At 29.6% G+C, this 8,393-nt stretch overlaps 1 long non-coding RNA gene across 1 annotated transcript; it reads right to left on the bottom strand.

Moving 5' to 3' along the window:
• Positions 1-527: 527 nt before the first annotated feature.
• Positions 528-7,908, bottom strand: LOC146997158 (uncharacterized). The gene is made up of 3 exons (XR_015041157.1): positions 7,681-7,908; positions 5,077-5,166; positions 528-661 (listed from the first exon to the last, which is right to left on the bottom strand). It is a non-coding gene; the product is annotated as an uncharacterized LOC146997158 (long non-coding RNA).
• Between the last annotated feature and the right edge of the window lie 485 nt (positions 7,909-8,393).

Raw genomic sequence — 8,393 nt, 5'->3', positions numbered from 1 at the left:
CGTGTATTTATGAATCAAAATACATGAGAAATCACAGTGAGAAAAGCACTGCTACCTTAAACTGTGATTATATATAACAAATGGAGTGAATTATAGTTAAAAAATAGTGAAAATATTCATATTTCTGAACTATTTCATATATAACATTTTCAGTTTCGCATATGTGGCAATTTAAGAACTTTTTTACGTATACCAATTTTTTGAAATATCTGCAAATTTTTGTATTTTTAAGGAAAGCTTATTCTTTCACCTGTAGTATATAAGTAATGGTAATTTACCAGATAAAATTACTTAATGGGGAATACAGAAAAATATCTAACCACTTACCTTTGTGACTTCATCTGCAAAGAGACTAAAAAAGTAGTTCAGCTAAATCTGCTATAATAAATATTTATAATAATGCTAAATTATGCAATATCTATTAATATGACAAATTTTTGTAAAGCTATTTATTTGGATGAAAAATAAACACATTCAGAAATTTATGGCACTATATTATGATAAACAGAGGAAAAACACTTTTCAAAATTCAAAATAGTTTTTATTAATCCAATTTATCACATTTTATTTGAATTCATGAAAAACAATCTTATATCCATGTATTCTTATGTACATAAGAACTCTTGATAAATTGGATCTCTGTCATTGCCTTTCACAGCACCTAAAATAAAAAAACACTCACAATTACTATATGTGAATATAATTCATAATTAAATTTAAACAAATGACTATTAGAATGCAAATTAAAGGAAGCATTTAAAATATTTTAACATTTAGTACCTATAAACAGAGTAGCAATTATTTGATTTTTCGATTATAGTAAAATAAACATGGGGGATGCCTTTTAAAATTTTTTATGTCAGAAAATAAACTCAAACCACCAGCTGAACATATGAGCAGTTTTATCAATCAGCCACTGGTAGGTAACATGGATACTGAATCAACATATATAGTTGCCAAGATAAAGAGAGAAACAAAATTATGATAATCACATCTAACCTATTCATAAAACTATTTTAAATTTAATGTGTAGGCAAGTCCAAAAAGAGTGAGAATGAATTTATTTTGCAACACAAAGTAAAGTCTTGCAGGAGCAAAAAAAAACTTGTCTCATGAGATTGGCAAGTAAAAAATAATTAACTGCATCTAGTAACATTTACCTGACAACACATAAGTAATTGTTAGCTACGTGCAGAAAGTAAAATCTGATCAGGGGCGTAGCTAGAGGGGGGAAGGGGGGGCATCTGTCCTCGGGTGCAGAATCCAAGGGGCGCCAAACTGATGTTAGAACATTTTAGAATTAAATGTTTTCCATCCTTGGCAAGCAGTAGGGGGCGCGAAATCTTCAGTTGTCCCTGAGCGCTGAAAACCCTAGCTATGACTCTGAATCTGATCATGTTAATGCAATTTTAAACTTTTGAATTTAACTGCAGAAATTTATCAAAGAAGTACTTGTAACAGTAGTAAATGAAGATGCGGCTAATCTTTACTGTATGGTACACCTTGGTTTCTGTCTGAAAAAAAAATCGCAAAGTGGTATTGGTTGTTTGTGAAATGTGGAAGCCCATTGCGTCAAATAAGTTTTTCGGTAACCCTAATGTTGATAATGTTGGCAAAAGTAGCCTTTGGGGGGGGAGGGGGGAAACTTTTTTTTTTTTGTCAATAAAAAGGAGTTATTTCTGCAAATATTGCCAACGTGCTGTGATAAATTTAGTTTTGGGCTACTTTTTTTAATAGTAAACCTTTTGTACGGTCCCAGGATTTTGGTTCTTACCATTCTCTTCAATTGCTGTGTTTGGTTGCACGGAAGTGGTATGGTCTTGTATTTTGAACATGCTATTTATTATTTTGGTGTGGGTACCATCGTTTGAGTATGTCTGAGGTGACTAAGAGACGAAAAATTTAATTGAATTGCTTACCTGGAGGATGGTGGTGGGAAGCCTAAACATATGCATGTGAAAAAAAGGTATGTTAAAAAAATGACATTTTATTTATTTTTTTGTCTCTATGTGGTAATTTTTGTTAGAAGATTTGTTGTTTAATGTTTTTATGTTAGGAAATATGTATTTTTGGTAACTTATTCCTCTCTGTTTGTGTATTTTTGGTTGTCTGTGTGTTAAGACAGTGGCGAATTTTTTCTGGTAACTATGATATTTTTAACTTTCTGATTTTCTTAAAGTGAAAATAGATCAATGTGTACATGGACAAAGTTAAGGCAGTGCACAATGCCCAGTTTGTGCAGTTCTCTGTTTTAATAGGTCGATGTGTACATGGACACAGAGTTTGTGTATGTCTTTGACTTCTTATTTTGGTTTTGTGTAGCGGCCACCTTGAAATTGGTGCCGATCCTCTCAGGTGACGATCTTGATATAAAAAAAGAAACGATTCGCCAAGGGTTACAGTAAATTTTTACCAAAGATGTTCTACCATAATCACCATTTCAGTGGTTTAAACACTAGTGGAGCAGTATGCAGAGATGAAGATTTGAGTTTTGTTTACACAGCATGATGGTTTAGGCACTCCAGCCATTACAGTGAACAAAATTATAATAAACATAGCCACAATAATTGTCTATAAATATTGATGTATAACACTGCATTAACTAATATATTTCTTATGCTAGTATATACAGAATCCTTAATCGAAGGGAAAATCAGAAGACTGTGCATGCACTTTCCTTTAACTGAAACATGGATTTGACCATACAAATCTCAGTCTTACGGGACATGCCACACTATGCAGATAGACAGTAAAAAGTGCTTGTGTTGTTTTTATTTGTTAGAGGTATGAAATAAATATACTTCTAGATTTTAATTTTTTCTTTTCTTGTTTTACATTTGGATTACCTATCAAAAAGTAAGGAATTTTGATATTATTACAATATCGGAGTTAAAATAACAATTATTGGACATGTTAAAGTAATGAAAATTTTAAATTAGGTTAAAAAGTAACCCTTAATGTGGCATATTTTTGAATTAAACGCTATCGACATTTAAAACAACAAAACGTCCCTCTTTATTAAGGACTTTAATTAACTAATTTTAAATGCGGAGCTATGAATGAATTTTTTCCCTTGCATGTTATAATAACTGAAACAAAATTACTCTGATACAGTCAAAATTCCTAAATGCAAGTACATAAAATTTACTTTAGCAATTTAAAGAGATGAGACACACTGAACACATGAATAAATTTCTATCAAAGAATAATTTATTAAATTTGGCCCGTTCCATAGTAAACTTTAACCATTAGATTACATTATTACACCATGTTATCAGTTTGAAAAGCAAGTCATATGCCAGATCTTGGATGTAAAAGAAATGCACAAAATAATATACAGATTATTGAAAAATGATGTATACCAATGTTTATAGATATGATTAAATGTAACAGAAAATTTACTGTCACAACTACATTTTTAAGTGAAATGTATTATTTTAACATTTTACAATATTTAAGGTATGGCATTAAATGCAACATTATGTGCCTCAATATAAGTTAGTAAATTAAAAAAAATAATAATAATAATCAAAGAATGAATGTCATGAAAAATTTCAAAAACAAGCAGAATTGGTTGATCTTTACAATATGGTAACTGGTAGTTTGGCGACATTTTGGAGGCGATAAAGGTTACTACCTGGGACTTTGGTAATAATGTGAGCAGCACTCAGTTCCGATTACGCATTATTTTGCGTTAGAAAAATGAGAGATCATGGGATATGTCATGTGATATTAATGGACGAATTACGGTTCTTTAATCGGAAAAGGGGGGAAATCAGGAAAAAATGTGGAAATTTTGTATTTAGCTTTATACTGTGTTGTGTGAAACAGTGTTGTTTAATTTTTGGATCCCATGGCCCTAACTAAAGTTAATTCGAAATGGGTATTTAGGCATTGTGATAAAGAGAAGTTTGCTTTTTATTTAGCGGAGGAAGTATGGAGGAAAAATTCGCAGAAAAAATGTTTCAATAATTTTATTGAATGAATTAGAAAAGTGTATCCGCCACGTAATCAAGATTCTGAAGAAGATTAGGTAAGTTAGTATTTTTAATTATTTGAGGATATTATTTTTATGCATTGTTCTAAATGTAAGGTGGAAAGGAATTTGGTATTATTGGGAAAATTGTTATTAGCAATGATTTAGTTTAAAGTAATTAGGATTGTAAGGTAATTTTTATTAATTTAATGTATGTGCTCATTTATATTTTAAGTAGTGGTTTTGAATTTAATTATATTTTAATGAAATGATAGTTATTTTGTGAATTTTATGTTTGTAGGAATTTGGTATACGTTTAAGTTGAAATAAACGTGCATGGAAATAATTTAAATATTTGATACTAAGTATTTGTAATGCTTGCGGCATGAATTCGTTAGTGACGTGTATAATGTAATAGATGATTTAGAGGTAAAAGTTTTTGGATATTTTATCTATTTTATATGTGGAAATGTTCATATTTGTAAAGGGTAAATACTTTTTCGCGATCAGGTAATTTCATATATGTTCTTTTTACCGGGTTTAAAGATTGAGAAAATTGTCATGTATTTTCGTGAAATTTTTCTAATTTATGAGAAAAAAGCAGTGTACATGGATATAGTGAAGAGTGTGCACAATGCCATTTTTGTGCAATTCTGGGATGTTTTTTTAAGTAAAAATAAGTTGGCGTGTACATGGTTTATGTGTATGTGTTATTTTGAAAAACGCGTAAGGAGTGTGGTATTGTGCACTTTTTCCCAATTTTGCAGTGAATATTTGTCATGATTAAGCAGTTTTGTTTGATAAAATTTCTAGCATAAGTGTAATTCGGCTAGTAGATTGTTGGAAGAAGTGTTCAGTAGATAAGAAGAAAAGAAACATGTCTTTACTTCGTGAAGACAAAATGGCGGCGGGGAAAAAAATAGAGGGTTGCTGTAGGAGAGTTGGTTGCCAAATTTTCGCCAAAAAATCGCCAAGTTACCATAATGTAAAGATCAACCGCAGAATTTAATTTAGAAGACCTTTAGACACTTATGATAAATAAATTTGAGAATTCTTCACCCAAAATTAAATTATAATTAACGAAAACCAGTTTGACTGACCTTCTACAAAATCCTTCAGCTGCAATTTTTTCTAGCTTGAAAACCAAATTCTTCTCCACGTGGTAATAACATCTTAACCAGTTGAAATTCCTGCAGAAAGTTTGATAACACAGTAATAGAATTAATAGAATAGAAAAATTAACACAAAAGTATAGAACATCATTTAAACTTAACATTATTACAAATTTTGGTGCTTTCTGACTATCTGCAAAGCTGTGAAAATTGGCAAAATGGTTAGTTTATGGTTCATATCTACTGCTCTGTTCACAAGTAGTAATTCAAATAAGCACTTTATAAGAAACAAGAAATTTTAGGATGCACACACACAAAAATATACACATTGGGTCAATATTCACATATTTTTCATCTAATGGAATACTATTCAGAAATAAAGATTAAATATAAAGCATGTAAATACATGTGTGTGGTATGCATATTCATAGTTTGCTATTATCGTGTGCATACTCTTGCTGTTTTAGCATAAGTTGAAGCTGTGAGGGCAGATGATAAGAAAGTATCAGAATTTTTCATGTATAAGAAAAGATTGCCCTGACAATAATATCTCAATTGTTTAGCACTGACATTTACATAGCGCATTAGAAATATATAGTAATATATGTATAATAAAAAGATAATTTCATATTATTAATTCATTTTTTTAAATGCCAAACTTTAATAATTCTTTCACATGAACATCTAAAAGCCATTCTTAACTAAAGAATAAATAATAAAACCATGTAAATTTCTTATCAAGCCCATCATTTCCGAAATGTCTACTTCTGAAAGTTTCCAGCATTTCTCAATATATTATTAAATTACTAAACTAAGCATCAATGATCGTCATGTTCGCTAATGTGGCAATATCTTTCACACTTCTTTGTTACCACAAGTAACAAGTAGGCTTCAATAAATCTTTAACTGTTACATGCTACTTTTGTCTAAAACTTGTACAAATAATAAAATTAAATGAGCTCTTTATAATATGCTCAAATAAATAATTTCGTATGAAAATTTGTATGTTATATATTGGCCTGATTAATGATTCAGGAAATAATTCGGGTTTTCAAAGTGCTTCCAATAATTCAAATTTCAGCTTGTGTCAAAATAAAATCTATAACACAAAGATAAGCAAATTTCCTTATGAACAATGCATTTTAACATTATTCAATCACTGACAATCACACAGTACTGATTGCTTCAATAAACATTACTGTAACTGTGTTATTTAAAAGACTGTAATGTTTTAATTATTTCCTTAATTAAAACATTACAGTCTTTTCCTCCTTCTAACACCAAAAGAAAACCCAGATAAGAAATATAACAATATCAGTGAAATTAAATTATATTTCATTCATATACTTTACATTAATTACACTTATGCATATATTATTTTATTATAAATTATTTCAAAATCAAAGAAGAGAAGGGGGAGAAACTTTAATATTGACATTTCTAAAATGATATAAACATTAATCATTTAGTACAGTTTGTTATTTCCTGCAAAAAGAATTCACTTTTCTGGATAGCATTTATATTTCCATCTCACTTTCAATGAAACATTAAGAGAAATGCATATAATTTAAACACAAGTTTATTTTATTTATCAGACAGATTATGTCAACTCGAAAAAACCTATCAGTAAAATTCGGTAGTAATAATTCTGAATGTTAGGTAACTTGCAAGATTCAACAAAAATTATAAATACTTTTATTATAATGACAATACTACAGTAACATGAACATAAAATTAAAGTGCATAGAACTATAAAATAAGCCAGCATATAATAATGGTGCATTGGTTTCTAAAACAATGGGCTCGATGAAAAAATACATGTATTATGGTAGCTATTCATATTCTTCAGCTTTCCTAATATTCTCACGTTCACTTTACATAACTAAAGTATCTAAAATACAATAAAAATGCGAACAATATTTATGAGAAAATGTTAAAAGCAATCATAAGCATTTGATTGAATGACCATATTTTGTCTTCCTGCAAGTCGAATCTTAAAATGATATGCAGTTTGAAAAATGCTTAATCCTTTTATAAAATATTCAAAAAAGATTAAAAAAAGGTACTGTTCTGTTATCAGGACCGGGTTCAGAATTGTATTTATGTATGCTTGTATATTTGTATGTCTACATATACACATCTATGCACATACTTACGAACACAGGTTCATACATTTCCTATCGTGGTCCCAATAACAGAACAGTACCCCCCAAAAAACTTGAATTACAAACTAGATTAAGATAATGTTTCAACCATACATATTTTGGACAAAACAATGCAAACTCTTATTTTTATACAATTGTTCAAACTATTTAACATAAATTTATTGCTGCAACAAAATAATAAGCAATCTGATCACACATATTATTTTGAAACTGAATGCATAAACTAAACTAAAAAAATTCAGTCATAAACATTTGGATAGCAGGGCAAATTAGATATTTGAAAAGACAGCCAGCCATTGAGATACACGTAATTCACAAGAGAAGAGAATGGTAACAATTCATAAAGCTGTGAAACATTTAACTGTCAAAATGACATAAATTCGAAAAGCAAAAAAAGTAAACATACAAGTATTGCAACTGAACTTACCTTTCATGCAACAAAAAATATCCATACAAGTAAACCTCATGGCGCAACCATTTTGGATTTCGTTTCAAATCAGACGTATGTTTACGGATTTGCGGAAGAATACGAGGAAGTAGTAGTTTGCCGGATACAATGTGCAACGACGCGAAAAATATAGTTCTGTAGAATTTCCTACATTATTCCGTAATAAATGGTACTATTTCCCATAGTGCTGTAAAAGTAACGAGAAATTGAGTACCCGTATGTATTCGTTACTCAATGAATCAGTACTCGTTACTTTCGTATCGTTACTCGTTACTTTCGGTAGAATCGACTATAGTAGGTATAAAGCGTCGCATCGCATTGAATCACGTGAACGGCTGAATCCCGCAGGAGTTTTTTTGCATCGCATTTTTGGGTAGAAATAATTCACTTTCTTTTGGCTATTATTTTGTGGTACACTCATATCATTAAATATTTAATTTTCTATTGGTGTCAGGGCTTAATTTTTAAAATCAGTAGCTCGGAAAGCTACGGAATGACGTTAGGAATGCAGAAAAAAATAAAGAGGGAAATAAAATAAATTATACAATAATAACATAATTATTAAATAAAATGATAAAAAGTAGTTATTAAAATACGTAATATTTAAAATAATAAAAAATTAATTAATTCTTAAATTTATAATGAATAGTTAAATAATAAACTAAAATACCAGATCTCATCTTACTGGCTTA

Source organism: Stegodyphus dumicola, chromosome 5, assembly GCF_044657685.1.
Source record: "Stegodyphus dumicola isolate Sdum_Otavi_A_Nest chromosome 5, ASM4465768v1".
In the NCBI taxonomy this organism is placed as follows: Eukaryota; Metazoa; Arthropoda; class Arachnida; order Araneae; family Eresidae; genus Stegodyphus; species Stegodyphus dumicola.
The sequence above is the reverse complement of the archived record's forward strand: the minus strand, read 5'-3'. Positions and strand labels throughout refer to the sequence as shown.